This window comes from Anser brachyrhynchus, assembly GCF_964034855.1.
Source record: "Anser brachyrhynchus genome assembly, chromosome: 10".
Taxonomy (NCBI): Eukaryota; Metazoa; Chordata; class Aves; order Anseriformes; family Anatidae; genus Anser; species Anser brachyrhynchus.
In genome coordinates, this window is record NC_137705.1 from 7,265,662 (window position 1) to 7,292,223 (window position 26,562).

The 26,562-nt window shown below is 49.9% G+C and overlaps 1 protein-coding gene across 3 annotated transcripts in view; it reads left to right on the top strand.

Moving 5' to 3' along the window:
• Positions 1-26,562, top strand: part of PRICKLE2 (prickle planar cell polarity protein 2) — a 98,260-nt gene that overhangs the window by 6,198 nt on the left and 65,500 nt on the right. The gene's annotated exons all lie outside the window — the stretch shown is intronic.

The window sequence follows — 26,562 nt, forward strand, 5'->3', positions numbered from 1 at the left end:
TGCTGAAGCTGGGCTCAGGAGCCTGCACCTCCCTTGGCATAAATGACCTCAGCTGTCCCATTTGCCTGCACCTGTGAGATTAAGCACTTGTGCAAGCATTTGAAAAATCAGGGGTGATTATTTTTTTTTGAACTTTCCACCCCTGTGTCAGCAGAGGAAGAGCCACGTAACTGGTGATGGATTGTGTGGGAGGCGCTGCTGCATGTCCTCAGAGATGTCCTTGCCTTTGCTTCAGCCTTGGGAGCCCCAGGACAGGGGCCAAGTTCACTGAAGGTGTTTGAGTCCCATCGAGGTCACCGAACGGAGGCTGGGAGCCTTGCCCCATGCCGGGCAGTGGCCGCATCCTGCCCACATGGTCCTGCTGGACGATGCCAAGGGGCAGTCTGGCATCGGGATGTGAGTCTGGGCACATCTGAGAGCGAGGATCCCATGAGTTTTCCACCTCCACCCACCCTGGGACATCCCTTCTCTTCAAAAATGTCAAGCAAACAGTTGAGTTTAGGGACTCCCAGGAGATTTTTTGGCCTATTCCTTTCACATCTTCATGCCCCGCTGCTGAAACAGCGCCTAAAACAGCCAGGACTGATAAGGTATCCTGTTTGTGTTGGCTGTGAGGCATGATATCCATTTTAAGAGCGCTACAATATTGGAGGCAGTGTTGTGGCTGGCAAAAAGCCCAAAATAAATTCTTTAATTTTTTTGTACATGACATACAAAAGGGCAGGTGAGGTACGTACTTGTTTCCGGGCAAGCCCGAGGAGCCTGTTTGAAGTCCTTTACAAGTCATTCAGGATTGTATTGCAGGAGCTCAAAGGAGCTGGAGACACTTCTTGATTAAATTTCATCCCAACACAGAGCCCCAGTCTGCAGCTGGTGTAACTGGAGTTGCTGCGGGCTGCCCTAAGAAGCGCAAAAAGCAAAGTTTCTCCTAGAGAAAGTACCTTGTAGATGTGTTTTCTCTGTTTTGAAGCAGCCTTGTGCAACTCTAGTTCTACAAATGGGGTGAAAAAACACTAATAATCTGATGTGGGTTTTGGGGGTTTGTTCTGTTTTCTTGGTGGTTGTTGAAAGGACCAGATGAGTGAGGGGGCAGAGTGGAAAAACACTGAGCTCTGGTTTTACCTAGTATTTTATTCCTAGACTAAACAATTTTTTTACGTGTATGGGTTATTTTTTTAATTGAGTTTTTGGAAAAATGGCTACAGCTGCATCTCGGCATGCAAAGAGTGAAATGTTACCTGCCTGGTGCGAGTGCGAATGTGTGTTTTGCTATCCTGAAGGCAGCAGCACAGCAGCCAGCGCTTTCTTAGCGCCTGGGTCCAACCCTCAGCCACGGAGCTGAGCTGATTTTCACCAGCAAGCACATTTCCCTCACGGAGCCTTTCTGGATGAAATTGCCTGAGACGGACCTTGCAAAACACAGGGGCAGGGTAGATTGGCTTGCACGAGGGATTTCCTCCAAGCAGACAGCTGTCAGTGCTGGAGGCTGCGGTTATGAATTCGGGTGCTGTGTCGGGTGTGATTTAGTGGGAGGCGGTGAGCTGATTTAACAGCTTGTCACGGCTGGGTGGGGAGGGTCCCGCAGTCCCTGTGCAGCCCCCCCATACACAGCTAATGCCTTACATCGCTCACTGAAGCCTTCGCCAGGCTGGTGCAAGGAGGAGGCGGGTGAGGGATGAATGGTCACTCAGTCCAGCGGTCCCCATCCCCTTCCTGTGCTTTTCTGCCCTGCTGCAGCCTCTGTGCAGTCTGCTTTCCCCCCAGGATGTGCCTCTGACTCCCCATGCTGAGGGTCACAGCGTGGGGAGCACCAGAGGGACCCCACGTGCGGCTGCGATCGCCCGCGCGGGGCGTGCGGCACGTGCCCAGCAGGCCGCTCTGCGGGGAGGGAAGCCTCCTACTCCCTTAATAGAGGGCTTGCAACAGGCCTTTATCACAAGCCCCGCATGTCACGAGAGAAAAAAACACCTCTGGCCACCGATTGGGAAAGACCTGGGCGGGGAGCACGGGGGCTGGTGACCAAGATGCTCAGCCCAGGCTGGGGCCGGCACCCGCAGAGCGCTGCCCTCCTCTTTGTTGCTCTCCCCCGTCGAGGGCTGTTCAGCCCTTTTGAGAGTTGCCCTTGTTTTTTGTTCCCTTTCTGTTTGCCTTTAAAAAGTCAATCTGCTGGCCTTTATTTTTTTTTTCAAAGACTTTCTCCGCTCCCTCCCACCTCCCCCTCAGTAATCCATCCTTATTACACCAGTGAGTCACTCTTCAAATAATCAATTGCGTTTTCATTGTCTGGCTTGTAAGTATATCACCGAGCTTAAGGACGGCAGATAGCATCAGCTCAGCTCTTTGGCAGATGGTTTTGCAGTTCAGGATGCTCGTTTGGATATTTACTTTTTCTCCGATGAATAATCTCCTAGGCTGGAAAGCCAGGCTGGGGACTCTTTCCCCACGCGTGCCACATCTTTCTGCTCTGTGGTCACTATCTAATGTTGGAGGAATTTGGAACATTAAGCAGAATCGTCCGATGTGAGGAAAACTAATTTTGGGGTAAACCTCGTGAGCAAGGCTGGTGTTGTACAGAGCCTTTATCTCATGGGCTCTGGGTGTGCACAGCCCCGAGGCAGGCGACAGCCAGAGCTTTGCTCAGCTTCACCAAAATAGGGCTGGGGCCGGTGCTGGTCCAAGAGGATCCTATAAAATTCAGGGTGCTCTCTGCCACTGGAGAGGCCGTTTCTTGCCTTGTGTGTGGCTCTCCAAAGGGCCCTGATGGCAGGGCTTAACACTTCAAGCGCTAAGTATTGCAATTATTATTCTTAGCGCGGAGGGAGGCACTTTGTACTCAGCCATCGCAGCAAATACTTCATCCCCTATCAGTTGCCCTTGTGCAGATGCTGCTGCCGCAGTGATAAAAGGCATAATGGCTGCTCTCGCTGATAAGGAGAGTGTATAAATATAATTACTGAAATCCCTATGCAGAGCCTGCGGATGGAGGAGAGTCCCCACGAGGGGTTCCTCCTGCTCCCGAGCCCTTTGCTGTGCAGGCAGAGCGGGCGTGCTCGCCCCAGCCCGCTCCCTGCCGGCTGCAGCTCCTGGCAGCCGAAATGGGAGCTGCTTGGCCGCAGCTGGGAGCAATTAGTAAAAGATGTCTTTCTCCCTCCCTCCCCATTTTGGTTCCTCCTCCTTTTCTCCTTGAAACCAAGCCATCGGCCTCGGGGAACCGGGCAGGAAAGCCCGGAGCAACTTGGGTGTGAGACCGACGGCGGGGCTGAGCGCTGTGTGCCTTGCCAGCGGGGCGAAGCTTCGGGTGGCCATGTCAGCTCGGGGACGGATCCTGCTCCCTGCAGTCACCCCTTGGTATTAGGGTGCTGGCGACAGCAGGTCTCGTTGTACTGTGTCCATCCTTCGTGGCACACGAGGGACTTGTGTGCGTAAAGCGCTCCCCTCCTACGCGCCGTCCGAGCGTCAAGCCGACCTCGCGAGAAGCGCGCTGTAGCCGAGGAGCCAGATATTATTTAGATCGAGCCAACAACAAAAAAAAATATTTCCATGGCAGCAGTAACCATAGGAAACCTCCCCAGAGTGTCCTGGGTGGTTCCCATTTCCTTGCCTTCAGCTGTTTGCTTTGCAAGCGGAGCAGCGGCGTGAGCGCGGCGTGCCCGTGTGCCAGCAGCAGTGGCCAGCAGCCCTGCTGTCCCCGGGGACATGCCGCTGCTCCTCGTTTTCTCTTGTGCTGTCTGGCTAGTAAAAAGCTGTTTTCAGAGGGTTCTTTAGACGCCATGAAGTCTCAAAGCCACCTCTTACCTTCTGTCAGCTTACAAATGCATGTTTGATCCTTAAATACCCAAGGCAGGATAGTGAATGGGCTGCCAGGATCCGATTCTTCCTTTTTATAGTGTCTTAGAAAGATGCTTTTATACTCCTCTGGCTCAGCCAGCGATGCTTGGCCTCCAACCAAGATAGGGAAACTAGGACGAGAACCACTTAGGCTAGCAAGATGAAAAGTTGTAAAAAAATACCAACTTTTGGTTGGGGAAAAATATTGATAAATGAATTCATTGGAAAAAAAAAAAAAGTTCTTGATCGGCTTCATCTGAGCACACTTAAAAGAGGGTAGAAGAGGAGGCTTGGTCTCGGGGCACTGCTGCTTCTAGGAAATGTGAGCTGGGAAGCGAACGCGAAGGTTGGGAATGGAGAGGGTTTGGGGTGAGTCACGGGAACCCGTCGTGCCGGTGCGGCCGTGCAGGGCCGGCCGGGACGGGGCGGCTGCGTGGGAGCGCCCGCGGGCCCCGAGGGTGGGAGCTGCGCCCACGGGTGGCCCAGCAGGGCCGTGCGCGGGGCTGTCCTCGGTCTCGGGCTGTTCCCAGCAGAAGGCATCGCCAGCACGGACAGGTAACCGGGATTTCTGGGTGCTGTGCAGCTTTAATTCCCGATTTTACAAACCCCACAACCCCACAGGAGTCGGTTTTTGCTCCAGGCTACCCGGCGTGTGAAGAAGAGGCAGGCGGAGGGCGGCGAGGCTGAGCGGCTTTCCCTTCTCCCGTGCCAAACAAATGGTAACATTCATCACGAAGCCGCGTCCGTGCCTTATTAAATCTGAAAACAGATTTAATAAGGCCATGTGCTGGTTGTGCAGACCCTTTAAATGTCAGGTTTGAGGAGGGCTGGGAAGTGAGAAGACGATAAAACTTAATATTCCTAAGCCAGGTATGTGCGGTGTAGCTCAGATTTTTAATATCGAGTGTGTAATTTATTACAAGATGTAGAGGTTTCGAATACATATATTTGAATATGTTTTAATATTATCTTTCCTTCCAGTAGCAGGAGCAATGGTGTTTTACAAAAGAAAAATGATTTCATGTTTCCGTTTCATAGTTCCAGCTTGTACCTCTAATAGGTGTGGGATTCACTGAGGTGTGAAGGCTATCTGATAAATGCCTGAATAATGAAGCTATATTGTTTGTTCAGATTTCCCTGCGCTATTTTCAAACGTATAAATAAAAAATTTTCAAACTGTAGACCGCGCAGTTGAGCGTAGACTATTTACTTTCTGCCGGAGCAACCTGTAGGAGACACAAGTCCTTCAGTGCCTGCCAGCAGAAGTCTTGTGACATCAGTATCGTGTGTCGCGCTGGAAGTGCTCACGCGTAATTTTCGTAAATATTTTGTCCAAAGTAAAGTTATACCTATTTAAAATACTAATAATCTCTTTAAACAAAGAGGCGTTTGTCTTAGTGTACAGCAGAGGGCACTCGGCATCGTCGAGCTGGGAGGCTGGCTGCCTGAAGGAGAAAACCACGGGGCTCACACGATGCTTTGCAGAAATTAAATACTCTGTGTGTGTTTGCCCGTATATATGTGTGTGTGCATATAAAAAAGCATAGGGTGGCATATATATAAAAAATAATCCTAGCACATAATATAAACTGCAATGTTTGTGGCCGTGGCTGAAGTTGAAGTGCACGCTGTGCTGAGCAGTGCTCAGCCTGGTGCTGGGTTGGTGCGGAGCTTGCGATGCTGTGGTCTCGCTCCTGGCAGCACGGAGCTGGTGGGAAAGTCCTTGAGATGGTTTTCATCTCCCCATAGCGATTTTCATCTATTTAAGGAAGGTTAAAGCAGTGTGGTTGTTGGATGGAGGGGGAAGCAGCACCAGGCTGCGTGAGGTGGCAGAGCTGGATGTCCCAGCGGACGGGGTGGGAGCTGCTGGTGCATGAGGCTTTCCCAAAAAGCCCCAAAGCATCTCTGTACCGCACCAGAGGTGTGGGCACTTGGGGGTCCTGCCAGCCAGTAGAGTGAGAGGGCATGTGGCTGAAGATAACCTCTTTATGCAAAATACAGAGCCAGGTGGATTTTGCTGCTGGGTGTCTGTGGAAGGTGAAGATCAGAGACACATGGAAATGTTGCAGGGACCTTAGAACAGGCTCCAATTAAGGTTTGGATGTTAGGGAGTAATCTAAGATTACAGTAGTAAGGATTTTTTAATAGAATCTGCTATCCGGGAGGGCAGCGGACCCTGTTAGAGGACTGCTGCAGGATCTCGGAGGGGTTGTTGCAGGCAGCTTTCACCCTTGTGCTCTTATTTTGCAAGACCTTGGTGCAGCGAAGGCATGATGTGCATGACAAATTCCAGCATACGGGCTGCCCTGTGTGCTGTAGAGCACTTTCTCACCAGCGCAGAGGTGCGGTGATGTTGATGAGGGTGATGTTGATGAGCCCAGATAATTGCCCACAGGCAGCGTTGCTGGAGGCCTTGCTGCCGTGGGGCCCTGGGACATGGTGGTTGGACCCGTTAGGGCAATTCCCACATCACGAGGTTTGTTTGGAGCTGGGCGATCGGCCTGGCGCGTCCTGTCCCACCAGTTGCATGCCCCTGCATGGGGCTGGGAGGCACTGGGACTTAACTCTTGCAGCCCCAGCACTGGGACAAAGAGCAGAAGCAGGATGCCACAGCATGGCCAGCACTGTGGGACCCCCGTGCGTGCTCTGCTGGGGGCCAGACACGTGGAGCCAGGCACACGAGAGCTCGGTTTGCTGCACGTTTCTGCCCGTGCCGCTTGGCTCTTCCTATCTTGCAGGTTTTACGTGTCGTTATCCAGGACCGACCATGCTGTGAAGCACCCTGCTGAGCACCCCGAGTGCTTCAGGCAGCCAGCTTGCTGAGAAATGAGGGTTATGGCATGTTTTGCAGGAGCTTTTTGTCGCTACAGCAGATTTGGCAGCACGCAGTCAGAAGGGCTGTGCTCGTGGGCAGCCCAGCGTCGCGCGAGAGACCTTCGAGCCGTAGGGCTCACCTTAGCCAATGTCAATAGAAGTGAAACTACTTAAATACACAGTTAAAATATGTTGTTATGTTAGCGTGTGGACCTCCATGCGAGATTGCTGTTTAACTGTAGCCATTAAAGGACCCCCATGGAAGAGCTATGGGAGGCTGGTAAAAATATCCCCGGCCTTAACCACTTGTTTGCTGCCGAGGGGATTTTGCACTGAGGCGGGAGGCTTGGGGTATTCACATCAACATTGCAGCTCCAGGACCTTGCAGACAGTAAGAAGAAACAGGTTAAAGAGACACTGTGTGCTTCCTTTCAGGTGATGAAACCCAGCTGCCCTGTCTGCTGCCTTTTCTCACCTGTGCTTTTACGCGTGGTGCCCAAATCCTGGTAGCGGGGATGCTTTTACCAGCGCCTAGCACATCATTTTGCTTTAGCCCGGCTGCCTCCTGGACTTTTCCAGCTGATGCTGGAACTCGAGCAGTTCATAAAAGGAACAAGTAGCCAAATGGACCAATAAAAGGAGCTTGTGGAAAGGCCCCGTATATTTTATGAAGAAAGAAATGGATTTTCTAACGTGAGGGTTGTGTATTGTAAAATTTTGCAGGGTTGCTAGCGCTGTTAAACGCTGGCTTTTCCTCCAGCCACTCCCTCCGAGTGCACGCAGTGACTGTCTAAGCTTTCTTTTTGGCCTGGACTCTTCCAGGCTTGGGTGAAGTCCTGGCCCCGGGGAAGTCACTGGGAGACGTGCCCTAAGTTTCCCAGGGACCTGGCTTGTGGTCTCCAGTGTGAGACCGGTGATGACAGCCTTCAAATAAAAAGTATTTGGCCTTTTCCAGGCACTCTCGGCAAGGTAAAATACAGCTTTACATCTTCTTAATGCTCTCAAATGGCAAGAACTGCAGCTAGAAGGCCAAAATTCATCCTGATGCTGGTTCTCACTGGGAAATGCCTTTGTGCAAGCCAGGAAAAGCTGAGCCATTCTGATGTGAGCAGTGGATGAGTTTGCAACCCGGGGACGGTACGCGCACTTGCTGTGTTTCTAACCATGGTAACCCAAAGAGTGAAATTTCAGCCCAGCCCAGAGGGCAAACACAAGGCTTATCAATGATTTAAATCCCCCCTAAAGCTGTTTGGGTGACTTAAAGCGGGCTGTGATGGCTCGGGGTGACGTGTCAGCTTGGGTGGATTTCATGCACCATCCACAGCTACAGAGATCTTGCCTCCTTTTGCCACCCTGAAGCACACAGGATGGGGAAACAGTGAGCGGGGTGCAGCATCGCTGGACACTGAACCCCTTTATATCATCTAAGGGATACACAGGGAGTTGCACAAGAGCAGAACAAACGTGGGTCTTGCAATGGATTCAGCATTTTGTGCATCTCTGTGAAGAGTCATCTGCAGCTTCAACCTTGGAGCTACCCGACCTGTGAGATTTTCACCAAACCTTTTTAGTATTCTCCTTGCACAGTGTGGATGTATTCCGATGGGCTGCAGAGATGTGGAGGTGTTCAAGTTAGGCTTGAATTTCTTAGCTGATAAAAGTTTGATGTTATTCTTGTGCCTTGGCCCCAAAGGGCAAAGGTGCCGAGCTCAGCTAATCTTGTGAGGTCTGTGGGGTTTTGATCTGGTTTCTGCTGCACCCAGATTTCAAAATGGGACAAAATCCTCATTTCCAACCTGTAGTTAAAAAATTTGGCTTCAAATCCAAGCTCCCTGCTCCTAAATGCTGAAGGAAGAGAGTTCGGACTGTGCCTTGTGTGAAATAATGCACGACCCTGCTTGGCCTTGCATTGATCCAAGGATGGGGTGACCGTGACTGCAAGCAAACCTAAGAGAGCGATCCAGATTTTAGACGAATGAAATAAAATTTCCAACCACTAGGAGCATCTATGTTCGAGGGACGTTGTCTTTGAGGTGGCGTGGTCGTTCTCAGCTCTGGACCTCGCTCAGATGAGTTCCCTTGTGCCGAGTCTCCTTGCTGGGGTCACCCAGCTCCCGTCGGGTCCCATGGGGGCATGTTGATGCCTCCTCTTATAGAGAGCAGAGCTTGGAAATAGGATGTGGGGCTGGGCTGAGCGCAGTGCAGGCCGTCGTGCTCTGTGATCCCATGCCCCTTCCTCCAAGGGAAGGTCAGCGTTTGCTGCTGGAGCTTGACTGTTCTTGTTCTCCCCATGGCCGTCTTTTGAGGAGATCGATGGTTGGTTTTGGCAGGAGCTGGTTTAGGTCTTTTCTTGCTTGTGAATGTAGTGATCTCAGATGTCTGTGGGTCTGTGTGAGTCTTGGTATTAGAGCTGCTTTGATGTCTGCACCGATACATCTTAAGGCAGCTCAGAACGATTTCATGCAGTAGCCCCAAGGTGCTTGCGCAGAAAAAGGTGCTTTAGAAATGTAAATTTTGTTTGAGGACAGATTTTTCTCTCCTGCTCTCTCTCAATTCAGGACGAGGCAGTGAAAATGTAGCATTTAATTAAAGTTAGTAAAGGTTTGGAAATGAATCGCTATAAACATAAAAGACATAATCAAATGCCTACCTAATCCCCACCTTAAGGGCACATTAAATGCAGAAAGAGTATAATGTGTCAGAGACTAGGATTGAAAAGCGAGGAGGATTTGGGAGCTGATCTCTTATAGTTGGAGCTTCTAAATTATTTTACTTCAGGCTTAGGGATTTAAATATCTACATATTACAGATAAACATAAAGCAGCCTGGTTCTTGGTCAGTGCTGCCTGACACCATCCTACCGAATCGTTTCAGCTGTAAATCTGTCTGGTGTGGCCCCGCAGCAGGCGTTACAGCCCGGTGTCCTCACCGTGGCTGCGATGGGGATCGGCCTCCCGTTAATCACAGCACCTGTCAAGGACTTCTCCTTCTCTGAAGCTGGCAGCTATTTAGACAGAAGCACCGGATATATTGCCCTTATTGGAATAAAGCAGGGTAGGGAAGGGGATGTGTCATTATACAATTTCAGCCAGGGGAGCCGGGCGTCTGTAGCTATGGAGCTGCCTTCCGCAATCTTGAGCTTCAATTTAAAAAAAATTAAATAAAATTGAAACAATCTTTTATCCTGAAAAACTCAGAGAGCAGGAACCAAATGCTGTTATCTCTCAGGGTCTCTAGAGAAATAAAGGCTCAGTACGCCAGGGCTGCCCGGCTCCATTACCATCTTCCTCACCATCCCACGCGCAGCCCCGGGAGCCAGGTGTCCTGCAGAGCGTTTTCTCCCCATTGAATTGCCAGGCCCTCCTGTTCCCCTCAAACATTTCCCTCCAGCAATGTATTATCAGTGCTCTGGCTTGGCACATGATGGGAGGGTTTGTGTTGTTGTTGTTGTTTCTTGTTTTTTTTTTTTAAAAAAAAGGAAAAGGAAATGTGGTGTTCTAAACACAAAGGTTTTTGCCCCAAGATCCAAGTTGATGACCACGGTCACCACCCAAATCTGTGACGAGCAGCATGGGTCCATGCCAAACCAGCTGACAGCAGGCTGCTGTCGCTCTCTGCAGGAGGGATGGCAGTGGGTTGTCTTCATAACCATCAGAGAATTAAAAGGGTCGTCTGCAGGCTGGTTTTGTCGCAAAACTACCATGCAATGGTACTTTAGGGGACGAGGTTATGGGAACGTGGCTGGGGAGGGCAGGTAGTGCAAAGAGCTATGTTTAAGGCCAGAATTTGTGTTGTAATTGACCACTCCATGGTTTTGTTTTGCAAGTAATGCCATTGGTCTCAAAGGAGCAGTGAGGTTTCATTTAAATCTCCAAACCATCCCGTGTCTGTGGGAAGTGTTTCCCATCCCGCTGGGTTGTCGGGAGCGAGCTGCAATGGGATTTCTCTGGCTGACAGCATCAGGATTGGGAGACGTGATCCATCGAAGGATGAAGCAATCCATCAAAGGATGAAGCGATCCTTTAAACGGCAAGTGGGGAAGAGCCCAGGCAGAAGGGCAGGGCACGAAATACCTGGGAGCAGAGCCGAAAGGTGCCCAGCTCAGGGTAAAGCAAGTCCGGTGTCTTATAGTGCAGGGCCCCGTGGAAACGGGAAGGGCTTTCTTTTTCTGTTGAATCGGGCTCTAAGCCAGGTGAAAGAAAACATTTTCCCAACACCAAATGGAAAAATGCAAGGCAGACGTCTTAAATGAACTGTTAAAGGAATAGAGCTGTGAAAAGAATACGTTTTCTGTGTGCCGGGGTTATGCATTTAACAGATTTTTGACTATCTCAGACCTCTGCAGTTTGTAGACAGAGAAATCTGTTGCAGCAACACCAGTTGTACTAAAGGCTGAAGACAAATATCAGGGATCTCATCGCTGTTCCGGGGCTGGGTTTTGCTTGGCCGGCATCTTTCTGTCCTCCCAGAAATGTTGCAGCGTTTTTCCTTACCCCCTTAGCCCTCTTCGCTCTGTTTCTACATATCTTTGGCAGCTCTACTCGTGCTTTAAAATAACCCAGGCTAAAAAGTGCGATTTGCATTTCGGTGATTTTGATTACACCCACGTCCTATATTTATTGCCGCTTAAATCGTCTGTGTTAGCTCGAGATGTGTTTCTTCTGAGCAAGAAAAAAAAAAAACCACACGACTCGACTCCGTTGCTAACTGTTGCTAAGGAAAAGAAGATATTTATTCATCGGGGCACTTCTTGAGCATTGTGAGGCTGGTCGCCCTGGAGGAGGAGCGCAAGGAGAAGAAGCGGTTATAGGCTTCAGCCCGTTCTGTTATTGCTGTTGGACTCCTGCCATATCTGCTGATGGTCAGCAGATGTCCTTTCCCCCCCCCCCCCCCAGCGCTGCGCATCTGGGATCAGAGGTGCGCCAAGCGGCATCGGGGACATGCAGCCTGGTGTGAAACCCTGGGAAGCATCCCCAGGGCTCTGTCGGGTCCCCGGCTGTATGAGGCTCCCGTGGTCTGTAGGTATTTCTCCAGCTCCCTAGAGGCTCCCTAGTGCTTGGCTTCAGCGTAGCCTTTTAAAAGTCCCCATCAAAGCAGACATGGAGAGCCAACGGTGATGCACGTGGCCGCGTTCCTTCCCCAAGCCCCTGCTTCTGGGGGATGCGCGGTGATCCCGTTAGCTGCTTGTCCTGGAGGTAAGAGGTTTTCCCCTTAGCTGTCATAGCAACAAGAAAATATTGTTTTGATGGAAATCGAATTAAAAATTAAACCTGTCTCTTTCCTAGTAAGCGAACTGCTCACTTGTGAAAAATATAAATCACTTTGATCAGGGTGGATGTCTTCGTGAGTACCTCTGCGCGTTTCCAAAGTGAATTTTGCAAATGCCTCGCGCCACGTTATGTCCCTGCTGGGTTCACTTAAGAGTGCCTCATGAATTTAGACTTTATTTGATGTTAGGCTTAGGTTGAAAAACTTCCTTGGCAAAACTTCCCCGGTGCTTGCAACCTGCTAGAGCTTGGGGGGAAGAAACAGGTCTGTCGGGTCCCTGGGAATGACTCCTCAAATGTAGGCTTCCTGTTCTTTCTACTGAAGCTCTTGTTTAAAAGACCAGAGAAACAAACAGTAATTTCATGCCTTATGAAGTGCTCTTGTTCTTGGAACAGGGAGCTGTGCGTAAGCTGGGAGCAGGGCAGGTGAGTCAGGTAAGCGGTGCGGTTCGCGGCAGCACCGTGCAGAGGGGAGCAGCCAGAAGGGCTGTGTGACTCTCCCACACCCAGAGGAGCTGCATGCAACTCACGGACTTTGAAAGCCAGGCGTGATTTTAGGTGTTTGGTAACCCTAGGTGCCTTTCTGTCCCGTGAGCTGCCTGTTCTGCCTTTAAATCTGCACTTCCTTTTGGCATCCGCAGCATCGCTCGGTGCCTCTGGGTGGGCACCAGCTCATTTTGTTGGCTTCGGTCCTGGTTGGTTTCCTTCAGCAAGTCCAACCATCTTCTACCTGCAAGCAAGGAAACTGAGGAACAAGAGGGGAGAGCCTCCCAGGCCCGTGGCACTTCGGGCAGGTCATGTCTGTGCCCTTTTAGTTTGGTGTATAGCAATATACTGTAGTGCTGGTAGCTTATTTACTACTACCAAATTGACCCCTTCATCAGTATATCTGTAATTAAGATTCCTAATCAACACAATGATAGGAAAAAAAAAAAAAGGTTGGTTGAAAGTTAAGTGATTTTTTTTTTCCTGGAAAGGATTTAAAAATTGCAGGCGTTCTTCAGCGGAGGGGCACAAGCGCTGTGCAGATAACTGTTGTGTTTGAGAGATGCTATCAGCACGGATGGCTCGCGGATGTAAGCAGGCTTTTTGGCTCCATAAACAGCCCTGGCCTGACATCTGGTGCTGGGGCACGATGGAGCTGCGTGAGTCCCTCGTGCTTTGGTTGGAAGTGATCTCCCCAGCTCCAGGGACAGGCGGAGGCCGGGAGGCACGCGGTCCAGCTGGGGGGTCCTGCCCATGCCAGGCTTTGGTGCTGGGTTGCCAGAAGCAGGGAGAGAGGGAGAAGCCCCCCAGGAAATAATGAGCTCCAAGTTTTCAGAAGGGACTTGCGGACCCTCGGTTATCTCAGCCTTTCAGGTGCCCAGCTTTGGTTTAAAGGGGGCTCGCTCGTTTGAGAAGTCAGCATTGAAATTATAACAGAAAATTCGCTTTCTCCCTGTGGAAATTCGCAAACAAAGCCTTTTCCAGCCAGCTCCGTTCTTAAGCATTCACTATTGATTTGTGAAATCAAATCAGGCGCGGAGGGCGGCGGCGTTATCTGCCGCAAACCGATGCGGAAAGTCGATGCAGGCATCGATCTCCCTCTGCACGTGGCTTGCGTGGGCTTCATGGCAGGCTGCAAGCAGTGTCACACTGAGACCGTGTCTGTTATCACCCATTTTTGGTAAAATCCTCCTTTTTCACCCCAAACTGAGGCCTGCAGTGGTGCTTCGTGGTGCTGGGTGCTGGTGAGTGCCTGCATCTCCTGTTTTATTTTTTGCCTGTTTGTCTTCAGCATTACAGATATGTGCAGAGCGGTGCTGGCCTGCTGATAAGGATTATAATGTTGTTTTATTTTCCTCACGTATCTGAGAAAGACAACACAAAATTACATATTTAAGGCAACATCTGTTACAGAAGCCTGGCCCAGGCAAATTACTACTTGAGAAAGTCGGCGCAGATACTCGTGTGATTCACTTTCCTGCTTGCCGGAGTCGCACCGTGCCCAGCGCTTTATTCCAGCTCCGATAGGTGTGTCTTTTTCTTCTACACCCACATCAAATTCTTAAAATAAGAGCGCTATAAAAGGAAAAAAAAATAACTGGATTTTATTTTCCTCTGAAGTCCGCAGGGCCCTGGAAGTTGTTATTATAGGTGAAGTCATCGCAGAGGAGCTCGTGGAGCCCTTGGGGAAGGGTGGGGGCAATGCCGCTCTTCCAGAATGAGAAGTGCTGGTGGTGTCCCCGGGCTCCAGCAGGGAGGACAGAGAAGTCACAATCTCCACTTCTTACCATGAATTTGGCCAAAAACGTGGCTTTTTGGTGCACACGCCTCCTCCAGCACGGTGATGCCAGGAGCAGAGCGGGGCTGCCCCGAGCGCTGCCGCATCTGCAGCGCTGTCCCCTTGCTGGCTCTCGGTGCCCAGACCACACTGACAGCTGGAGCGTAGCTATTCTTTTTGTATTTCCCATAAAACGGAGCTGGATCCTCGTTGCTGTGGAAACCAGCAACCCTAATTATAAGGAGTTCAATTCACTGAACGTAAAAAGTTATGGTTCTTTTTCTCTTATAAAAAAAAAAAAAAAGGAAAGAAACCAGACGCATCATAAAACGATAACCCCGTGACTGGCATGAGACTAATCTCAAGTGTTTTCCAGGAAAAACGCTACTTTAGGAGCATTGTTCCGTATGGGATGGGCGATGCCATCCTCTGCTGCCTGTTATTTGTGCTGAGCCACGGCTGCCTTCAGGCAACCAGCTCAAAACAAATCGAGAACTTGGTGTCCTTCATGGTTTTCTTCTTTTTGCCATTGTGTCACGTGCAGCACAAAGGGAGAGAGAGAAAGCCTAAGGGCATGTAGGTGAAAATATCTGCTTGGCTGGGTAGTGCCAGCAGCTCAGGAGTGCATCCAGGCAAAGAGCTCAGCACCCCTGGGTGCGGGAAGCACCGAAGCCCCTGCACGGCCCATGAATGGCCCCATTGAGCAACTTCTGGGCTCGAAGCTAAGCAGTGGCTTAAGTGTTTTGCCAGATCTGCAGGAATTTGCTGGTTTTGCAGACGGGGTGAAGTACGTTATGACTTACATCAAAACAGGATGCGAGCGGAGATGTAAATAACGCGTACAGAATGCTGCGTGTGTGCAGGGCGGCCTTTTCGAGTGGTCCGAGTTCATCCCCTGTTACTCTGCCCTTCTGTTCTTTTGAGGGAAATCAGCTGAAAAGTACAAAATCGGGGAGTATTTTCCGTCTTTGCTTTCTTGGCTTGTTTTAATTCATGTATACAGCAAGCAGAGGTGAACGTCCCGCACGGGTCAGAGCGTGGGTTGTGCTGGGGTCAGGAGGGTTACCGGGGGGGGCAGAGATTTGCACATGGACTTGATTATTTTATTCCATTTTTAGAATGTGCTTACTGCGAGTTAAAACTCCAATTCGTCTCGTAACACAGATACTTAAACCCTGGCCTGGAACCTTAGCTGAGAGGGGCGCGTTTAATACCCGCTAAATCCCTATTTCAAATAAACATGTGAGAGAGTGGCTTTCTGCTTTATTGGTGAAGAAACAAAGCTGACATTTTAGAATATATCCAATTAAATTCTGCAGAGTAGGCTTTCAGAAGAGGATAAATGCATTTAGGGCCGTGTACCTCCAAGCCTGAAAAGCAGGGACTGTGCAGGGTGTTCTGCTGTAACTTCATCCAGTCCTGGTACCCGGAGCTGGAAAAAGCCCCGGGGTGTAGTAGCTGATGAGTTAGGAGCTCGTCTTCCACCTGGCGTGTCCTTGTTTTTATGGCTTCGTGGTAGGAACAAGACTCATTGCCACCCTTGATTAAGTCAATTCATTATACGGATGAGTTGCGGAGCCTCTGAGGGTCGTGGCAGCCCATACAATTTGTAGGGGGAAGCTTGGGCTGCCCTGCGAGGTCGCTGCCTTTCTGGCTGTGCCGGCCCGAGGGCGGTCAGTCCTGGTTTCTGGAACGAAACCCCATGAATCCCCTGCTCGTGGGTGGGATTGCAGAGCCTGCTGCTCGGGGGCACCTCTCCGGAGAGGCCAATTCTGCAAACGGGTTCGCGTTGTTGGTGTGCTGGTGCCGTGATTAAATGGCACATCATGAGCCTGAAGTCGCACACGTGGGTGGTTTGTCAAAGGCAGCACAGCCTGCTCCTGGGCTTCGTACTAGGCACGTGTTTAAGTGCCTTGCTGAACCATAGCAGAAGCAGCTCACCCCAACCAAGACTTGAACCGGGCTTTTTCTGGACTGAAAGAATGTTTCTGCCTTTTAAATGCCGTGGGCTTTTTACAAGACATCCATCTCGGGTTTTAAAAACCCCTCACCGTGGTGTATCAGCATCTGACAGCCGTAACCAAGTAAGAATTATGATGTCTTGCACAGAATTTATGAAACCACAAATTACCTTTCGCCTATTGAAAATTAGAACAGTGCTAGCGGTTTTGGACTAATACAAAGGAACCACAGTACTTTTTTCATTTAGCAGTCACCATGTGACTGATATAATTTTTTAACGTACATCCCCCCCAGTGTTTGGAATGTATAAATATATATTGGGCATTAAAAAAAATTATAAAAACCATTAGGCAAGAATAGCACGTTAAAATGTATTTTACATGTTTTTCTTCATCTCGGTTAGCCATATGTTAAAATAAACTTCAGCAATGGCAACAATTCTTACTTGAGATTGTCTTAATAAAATGGTATGTGGGTGGTAAACACAAGCCAATGCATTGCTGCACAGGAATCGGGATCGAGCTGTTTTATGTGATGTTTATCTAAAGCATCCCCACCGAGCAGCCTCCACCTGCATCCCCTGGGTCAAGGCTCGGTCCCCTTCCTCTTGGAGTCATTGGGACACCTGCAGTGGGGTCAGTGCCACTGTAAGGGCACGTGTCCTGTCCTGCCTGCAGGGGTTGAAGGGGCCACGGGGTGACTGCAGGCACCACCCACGGTGGGGGACTGCTGCTCCGAGAGGATGCACAGTGCGCCCATCTGGGTGAACACAGCTCTGTGGCGTGAGCAGCAGGGACCAGAGGAGCTTCGTGTGCTGGTGACAGAGGTATAATGACAGGACGAGAAAGATGAGGGCTCTTCCATTTTCCTCTTACTCCCCAAAGCCCCATCCCATTCCTCAGCACTGCTCGTTTCTGGCTGAGGGCTGCACATGAATGTTGTTCCTATTGCTCCAGACGTGTTTCCAAGTGGCTCGGTGTCTTGAAGCATGCAGGAATTCAGCTGTTCAGCATGCTTGTGCAGCACTGCCAGCAGCATGCGTGTGTGTGTCTGCATCCTGGCATGCACGAGCACCCCACCGTGCCCCAAAGCTTTGCTGGCACTCGCATGGGGAAGCTGAGAGCAGGGAAAGTCAGCCGGCGAGCCAGCTGGCCGTGGGACCCCCCGGGCACGGATGGCAGCAGGGTCTTCTGCAGGCTCTTCGGCACATGGTGGCTTGCAGTTTTAGCTGACGGTGAATTTGGCAGGGTTTTTGGGGAGCTGGCGGGTTGGCCCGGTGCCTGACGCTTTGCGACGGCTGCTTAGTGTGCTCTGTTTGTCTGTGGCTCCCCAAACCCCATCCACCTCTGCTCCTTTTCATCGCCTTTTGCTTTTCAAGTCTTTGCAGAGCCGCGGAGGAAACTGTTGTTCCTGCGTTTCTTTTTTTGTAAGCAGGAGAAAGTAAATCGAGGTCAGCTGCACGTTGGGCTTCAGTCAGGGTTTCTGGAAACCACATCAGTTGGTAACACGAGCGTGCTGACGAACACTGCCGGGTTCATCTCCTGGCCCCGTGCAGATGGTCGCTCCCTATTTACAATTCGAGGGCATCGTTTCATGTCGCATTGCTCCGGTCACTCCTGCTAACGTGGTGAGGGCCAGGCTGCGCTTTCATGTCTTGCCCACATGTGGCTGTGTTTTTAACTCTCCTTGCATCGCTGCTCGCTTTGTTGTCAGCGAGAGGTGAGCAGAGGGGAACATCCAGGTGATGCTCCTCGCATCTGGAGTTTCAGCCTTTAAACTCATCCTGCTCCTGAACAAACAAGATTTGCATTTTGACGGCGCTTTTCCCCTAACTCACAGCAAATTGCATTTCCACGTGTGATGTTCTGCAGCCTTCCCCTTGACTGCTGCTGCTGTAGCGAGGTACAGGCAGCCACGAGCAGTTCAGTCGGCATTAAAGAGCCAGCGATTTTCTGACGGGGCTGTCACCACTCCAATGGCCAGGAAGGGAAATGACTCTACCTGAGGCTGACTTGACCTGGATTTCAGAGACAAGTGCAGCACAACCAGCCCATTATTCCTCGCTCCCTTTTCAAAACAGCACCTGATTTTCCCTCTGGATGATGAAGGCAGCAAACGGGCTGCAGTGGCTGGATGAGGGGCTGAGTCTCTGGGTGTCTCAGTTGTACCCCTGGATCCTGGGGGTGGGGATGGCCTTGGGGTGCCAAACCCAGGGTTTGCAGGCACAGTGGGTGTGGGATTTGGGGATGGGTCGCATTCCCGTGCATCAGCACAGTGCCTGCCCCAGCTCCTATCCCAACACCGTTGGTGCTTGTGCTTCCCCTTCCTATTTATCTTCGCTGCCGATCATTTACTCAACTTCGCATTTATTTAGGATTTAACTCTGGCAGGCTGTTTTAATTGGTGGGACTGCGGTGGTGTTGTGCTAAACTCGAGACAGATGGTGCTTATACGGGGACCACACACGGAGAGCAGCGATGGTGCTGGGGAGGGAGGTGGGCAGCGGGACCTGCGCCCGGTGCTCGCCCCTGTCAGTTTTTCTTGTGGCACGGCTGTTTCTTAGAAGAGCTGCAGAGTTTGCTGGCTCTGTCACCTCGACGGGGTGCCTGTCACCCACAAAGCCCTTTTTGCTGGGATGGATGGAGCGGTCCGTGCCCGGGTGCCCCCCCCAGCATCGCAGAGCTTTGGCGGACGGGTGCCTGCCTCACCTTGCAGCCAGCACGGGGAGCGGGGGCCGAAGCCAGGCGAAGGCTCTCTAATGAGGCGATATAATGCTTCATTATTAAGCGTTGTGTACAGCCATAATTAGCTTAGCGCACCAGTTGCCATGGTGTCTGACACACGTTGGCATGAGCGCTGGGTTAACAATCTGCCCAAGTGCTCAGCCAGCTCCTTGCATCACTCGGAGCCAGAAGAAAGGAAAAAATCCCCCAAATCCCCAGTCCTGATGTGCACGTGGCTTACGGCTCCTCGAGGGGTGCGGGGTTGTGGGCATGGGTTGGGGATGAGCAGAGGGCAGTAACTGTGGCCCCAGCCCGGTGATCCGCGCCGCGGTCTTTATGGGTTTCTTTTAGGAGAAGAGAGAGGAGTGCTCCTGGCCGCTTTTGGTTGCATGAAGTAACCCAAAAAAGCAGTAGGATAAACCCGTTCTCTCCTCAAGGGGGTTACAAGGTCTTAAGGGTAGGGGTATCACCCTGGTCTTGTGTTGGTTTGGTGCCTGGTTTGCAGCTGGGTGTTCTCCCAGAGCAGAGACGCCCGCCCCTCGGCCTCCACACCCGCTGGTGGAGATGTAGGGCAGAGTGTCCCAAAATGATGATCTTGCAACCAAAAATGCTTCCTGGTCTCTCTCCGAGTGACCTCAGACTTTGCATGAGAGGCTGTGATTCATGGGAGCCCTCTGAGGAGACGAGAGGTTTGCCCACCCAGGTGCCTCGAGACCTCTGAGAAGGGAGAAGCCACCGAGGGACGGACCTGTCCTCTCGTGTCGGGTCCTGCAGGAGGCAGGCCGCTGGTCAGTGGTTTGGGGAGCTGCCGAGGGAGCCAAGAAATGTGCTGACCGTGTGAAAGCGCAGGCTTTGTGCAAGGGTTTACTTGCCTCCCGACTGGAAATTGTTTTGCAAGTAGAAACAAAGAACCTGGGAAGGGTTCTGCAATTAGAAGCTCATCTGACTCGGGTGGGATGAAGCAGCTTCACACCTCACGTAGGGTAAATGGCAAGGTAACGAACGCTGGGATCCAGGCAGCTGGATTAAGGGTGATTATAATGGGATTTAAAGAGAATTAACGTGACAGTAAAATCACAAAGAAATGTTGGCAAACAGCAAGAAGCACAGCCGGAGAAGAACCCTTCTGTCCGTCTTCCTACAGACTAAATACGGCCGCAAATCCTTGGTCCAGTGTGGGTAAAATGGCTCGAGAAGCAGGACCGTGCTTCACATTTGCCACACATTTGTGATGGGAAGGCAGGACGAGCTGTCTCAGGGTGTGATCTGCTCAGGACGAAGTAAAATGTACTCCCTGGCTGTTTGCTGTGCTGCAGCCAGGCCGCTATCGCGTGCATTTTTATGAGGCGTTTTATCTAGAAGTGCTTTTTCTCTCGAGGACCCTTTAAGCTGATTTTCCACATCAGCTTATTTTTCTAATTGCATCATGTTTACTGATTCTGGCTCACGAATTTATAACATCTGAATGTTGTAACTGCAAGGCAGCCAGCCTTTCTGGGGGGAGATTGCATTTCATAAATACAGAGCAGAGCAACAGATACAGTCAATTAATTAGCTCGCGCTTAGCCTTGGTAACGAAGTGACTCACGGGGCGTTCATCCACCCCACTCGGGGCTTTGCCACGGGCAGGTCCGTGAGAGGTTGCTTTATTTCCACCAGCTGCCAAGCTGGTTGCACGGAGGACGTTGCTGAATGTGGCGAGCGGGCGCGACTTGGCTTGATTTCCGCCCCGCCGCGCGGCGCTTCGCCCGGGAGCTTGCTCAGGCCGCAGGCGGCTGTGGTGGCTGTTGTTTTGCTGACAGCGGCCACCAGGTATATCGCCCTTCCGAAAGGCGCTGCCTTCCTCTTAATAGGAAATATAAATAAACAAGGGGGGGAAAAAAGCTCTTCATTGCAGTATTTAGTAAACAAGTAGTAACGCCGGTGAATAGGGGAAGGGTTTGGAGCCATTAGCAAAGTAAACGGAGATTAGAATGTGAATTAATTTTTCCTGTGGATATTTTTGTTGTTGTTGGCACTGAACTTGTATCAGTTGTATCATCAGTCATTCGGGAATACCATTTTTACTTGGGAATACCAATTTCCACCACCTAAGTGGCACAACCTGGCTGTCACAGTGTTTTGGCCATCATTTTTTCCAGGCTCCTCCTGACTGTGACAAAACAGTGCCACAAAGCAAAAAGCCGTACCAACTTTGCCATAATCTGACATTTCCCCCGCCCAGAAAAATGTCTTTTCAGAACTGCTTGGGATTGCCGAAAATCGCTTAGCACCTTTGGGTGGGTGGCTTGTGGCGCACAGCGAGCGTTGGATTGCGACGTGCCCTGGTGGTGCGGGGGGCCCCTCCTGATTTATACCTGTTGACGATTTTGCATCGAGCCTTTCCCCATTTTTCAGATTTTCTGTCAAATTGTGGGTGCAGAGCTTCGTGGGCCTCGGCGCAGGCATTGCACTTTGTGCCTCCTGTGAATAAATGGTATTTACATAAGTGAGAGGATGGAATATTGCTCGCAGCCCGTGTTTGGCGTTGAGTAGCTCTCGAGCGATAAACTGTTTATGTTCGAGAGGTAAATAATGTTTAAATGAAACCGATAAGCACATCGCTGGGCTTGGCGAACAGATGCAAGAAACGGAGCAGGAGTCAAATATTGGAGTTGCAAGAGGTAAAAATCGGCTTGTGGCTGTTGGGTGTCCTCGGCCCTGGCACCCGGAGGAGCGCTGGTGCCTGCCGGCAGGGACCCGGCCTCGCGGTATGGCTTCAGCCCGTGCTGAACATTTCCCTACATCGCTGGCAAGCGGGCCATCTTTCAACAGCTTTGTGAACAATATGTCAATGGCAACTAAACAACTTTTTAATAATGTTTACAGAGGGTGGAGAACAGCGTTTTTCTCCCAGTGTCGGTCTCTCCAAAAGACAAGTGCCAGTTCGTTCTGTGATACTTCGCTAATGTGATTTATTACCGGCCTCGTTGTTATATGGCCTTTGTAAAGGATTTTTGATTAATTCCGAGAATTTGCTTGGTTGCTTTCAAATAGCTAAGGAAAGAGCCAAGCTTGGCAGTTTGATAGTTTGACGTATTTATTGAGATCTGTGTACTCTGATTATCACCCCCTCCAGCTCCGCAATGGTTTTGTTTACTCTGAATAGGGGGTTATGCACTGCACATGGAAGCACTATAAAAATTAAAACAGCTTACATTTGTTTTCCTTGCTGTCTGAGCTCCAGCCTTGCAATCTGTCCCAGCCGTCCAGAGAGCTGGGAGAAGAATTTGGCAGGGCAGAAGCAAGGTGTGGCAATTCTCATTTAAATTAGCCTCTTCTAAGGTAAAAAATAAATAAATAAAAAATCACAGCTATACTGTGACAATAAAACACCTTAGGCTCAAAAAAAATAATCTACATACAAAAGACTTACAAATTAAAGGGGAGGTGTTATAAAGTCTCCTTTGGAAAAATGTGAGCGATGTGTATGTGTAGTGTATATATATGTTTTTATTTTATTTCATTTAAAAAGAGGGCTTTTTTGCAATCTCTGTTTATGAGTGGTGTGGTCCCATCTGGAAGCCATTCCTCCAGACATGCATCCTGCACAATAGATCACTATTTTGCTGTTTAATATGAGCCCGGTTCCCCTGAGCATACAGTATATCCAGGCGCTGGATGTATTTCTTATCATCTATATTGCTTCATTAATACTGCACAAACTGACCTCGGATCTGTGCAGTCGCTTTTGTGTGGTTGGTGTCGTCTCTTGTAGCCCAACAAAGTGCGTGCCAAGTAGCTGAGGTCGCAGATCTGGGCACACAAGATGCTTGTGGGGCTGTTAGCCACCGCCGGGCAATTAAACGTGAACTCCATTTTCCAGCGCTCTGACCTGACAGATTGCTGGAGGAGTGTTTTTTTTTTTGTCGTTATTTATTTTTTAAATCAAAATAAGCCTCACGTTGAGGAGACTGAAGGAAAATGTCGCTATGTGATGGCTGAGAGTGGCTTTGCCAGCCTGCAGTGTTGGTTGTGCCACCCAGTGTAGCTGGATGGGGACCGTGTGCTTAATTGGATGCGCTCGTCTGGGCCAGCAGCTTTTTTACATCCATAGCACCGAGCTGGTTTAAACAAACATGAAACAATTCTCCTTAAGGTGGGAATGACTTTTTTCAGCTGTAATAAAAATGGGAACCTTTTCCTCTGGAAGTTGATAGGGCAGCACGGTAAGTTCCCGGTAGGGATGAATGAGTAAGGGAACCCCACTCCTGCTCCTAAAAGAAAGGGGGGGATGGAAGGTGGAAAGACAAAAGAAAAACAAACAAGCAAAAAAAAAAAGAAAACAGAATATAGAAATGCAGAGGAAAGGAGAATTGACCAGTCTGAACTGGACCCACCAAGCCCTGCCCTGGACCACAAATGAGTGGGGAGCACGGTGAGGAAGCTTGACCTCGCTGAAACGCAGCAGAATTTGTTACTTCAGTGAAGAAGCATTTGAGCCTTTCCCTGTGTCTGTCTGGGAAGAGTTATGCACACCCAAGGAACCATAGAAACAACAAATAATAACGGCGGCACTAAACGGCTTGCTCTAATCAAAAGCAGACTGTTGTGGTTATATTTGAGCACTGTCATTACAAGAAACTCTGTAATGAGAATTTTTTTTTTTCATTTGCATCAAACAGATTCCCTGTATTAACATTAACAACCTTCCACGGAGCCCAGGGTATTTACAAATTGGACGGTGCTGCTTCGATCTTTTGGGAAGGTTTTCAGTTCCTATTTAAATCACCTGAGACAGTTACGTTAGGCAGATCCAACACAGGAACTACGTGGAAAATGTGCGCGTAAGCTTTGCTGTCGGTGAATGGTCTGTAGTTCTTGGGGGACCCGGAGCATTGCCCTGTGGTTATTACTTACTGACCTGCGTTCCCGATGTCAAACGTTCAGAGCATCTGAAAAGCTGAAGACAGAGCATCCTTCCACTAAAGGCAGTGAGATTTGTCTTCCTCATTTGATGAAGATCTCAAGGCCATGTAAGCGACTTTGGGTTTTGGTATGTGATAATTGGGTTTAAATGTGGAGTGGGACTCTTCTTAACTGAAATGTAAGTCACCAAAATGGCTAATATTTTCTTTGAGGGGGATTGAAAATGTATCTCAAAGGCCTGTGTTGGTGTTCTGCCTAGCACGGGAGAAGCAGATCTACTTTGGGATAAGCTGAATTGTTCTTCCAGCTTTGGTTTTAAGATGCATCGGTGAAAGCAGATTCTGCTAATCGCTGCTGAGGCATTAATTAAGCTTGCAAACAAAAGGCGTGTTTATGGTGGCTGGAGACCATCCCAAATAGCTTGGTGTAAAAGCGTGGCAGCGAACTCGCAGGGGAGGTGTGCGTGCTCCTGCTCACCGTGACGTTAGCGCAGCGCTGCTGACAACAAGTGCCATCACTTCGTCGTATTTTCACTTCCATCCCCAGCGGCTACTCGAAAGCAAACTGTGCCAGCTTCAGCCCCGTATCTCCCCCAGGTGTTGGCAGGGGTCGTGTCTGCTTGTGTGGGGTTATACCACCAGATAGGGACACCTCGCTCGTACGTTGCATGTGTTGGAGAGCCGGCACCCTGCAGGGATGATGGCTGAGGCTGTGACCTGAGGTCAGTAATCCCCAGCCAGGAGTTCTGGAAAAAAAAAAAAAAAAGTAAAATTTTGGAGCATTATGGAAGTAGTTGTGATGGCATGATACGTTGCTGGTGGAGGTGCAGTGAACAAGCAACATCATGGAGCGGGAGCCCTATCTGCTGCTGGGGGCTTGACGAGAGCCCCCCAGAGGGCTGGGCAGTGGGGTCTTGCTTGTGCCTGGGGGCAGCCAGCCCTGCCGAATGCAGGGAGGTATCAGGGAATCAGGGAATGGGTAATGCCCTGGAGAAATGCCTCCTTATTTCTCAGGACAGGTATAATGGGATAATCCAGATTGATTTGCTGTGGCTTAGAGCACCAGGATTATTTCCTTTGCCGGAGTGCTTAACGCTCAGCATGCAGAGAGCATGTGGTGTCCTCCAATACAGCACGGCAAGGAGTGTCTGAGGGAGTGTTACAAGGATGGTAATGACTTTTTCCCAGGTGCGTTTGTCCATTTCCTGCTTTTAGTCGTATCTGATGGACCTGTAAAAACAAGGAAAATCAATGAAACTACACATGAGCAGCATGGGGCTGTCTAACAGGGAAGGACAGAGCTGCTGGGAAGTTCCCAGAAATGAAATTGTGAAGCCAACTCGTGATTCTTTGGTTCCTGTTACAGTTTTGCATCCCAGCCAGTGCGCTGTGATCACCCCAGGGAGGGAGCAGGGCCCCAGGTTGGGTTACTGTGAACAGGGACTTGATTTATCCCTCGGGCGATGTTTCTTCAACGAGCATCTCACATGGGAGAAAGGGAGGCTGAGCTGCAATGGCCATCTGCGTCTTTGTAGCATTTTGGTGGTGCATGTAAGGTTGTTTTGTTTTGTTTTGTTATTCTCCAACCCTGATTAATTTAATGGGAATGTTTCCACTTGTTCTTCTTCCAGAAAAGAACCATTAAATCAAAATCTTGTTTCTGTGGTGCAGGGCAGTGCTGTGGATCCCTCAATCTGCTGGGTCATCTCTCACCAGCTGGGATGCTGGGTCAGAACCCTGGGCAAACACATCTATAAAACTTAGCATGTGTTTAAACTGGAAATGAAAACTCCTTTTCAGGTTGAGGGATGAATTACTTAATTCACTGTTTAGTTTTCAAGGGTTCAGAGAGCTCCTTAGTTTTGGAAGACCTGGGCCTTATGTCAGCTTTTGTTCTCTTTCGGCACCTGGATGTTAATTACGGATGAACCAACCACGAAAGCGGCAGTGAAGAGCCTGTTCCCACCTGTCAGTGCACGTGAGAGGGACACGAGTGTCTTGGCTGGGGTACACGATCTCGCTCTGCTCGTGTGAATCCACATACGTACCTCTGAGACCGATGCACAGATCCACATGTCCCCATGATAAATTCTCCATGCATTTAGCATGTGTGCCATGGGAGCTGGAAGTCACAGAATCCAAGTGTAATTCACAGCATAGATGTTGTTGGTCCAACTTCATTTATCGTCATCGATGTCCTTATCATTTGCGATCTTGGCTGTGGGACACCGATCTTTCTGCTGGACGCACACGTGCTGTTTTGTTGCTGTTTGCACATTTGTTTGTACTGCTGCCATTTGGGGCAAGAACGAAAACTTGGAACTTCCCTTTTCAGAATATTGGTTTTCTGACGTTCACGTTTATGGTGCCTTGGAAGTAAAATGTACTTTTGCACATTATTTCTTTACGTTGCGGAGAAGCGGTCCAAGAATACTTGGTATTACCAAGATGTTTTTAATGGGAAACATCTCTGTAAATACAGACTCAAATTTTCATAATTGCATGCTTAGTAACTACCAATTGTGTGCTCATTTAAGCAGATGCAGCCACATCCATTTCCTTCAGTTTGTGTTCGGTAGGATGATTTGTTTGGTCGCAAGACTTGGAGGATTTCAATAAGCCACATTTGCAACGATAAACAGGGGAATCATAAATTTTGCAGAAGTTTGCGTGTGCTGCTTTTAAGGTATGAGAATTACTAACTGTTTTTTCAGGTGCGACCTGGGCAGTTCCACACTTTTGCTTGACAATGGGGTGTCGCAGTTGAGTCCTTCCCCTGCCTCTTCCTGCAGCGTGGG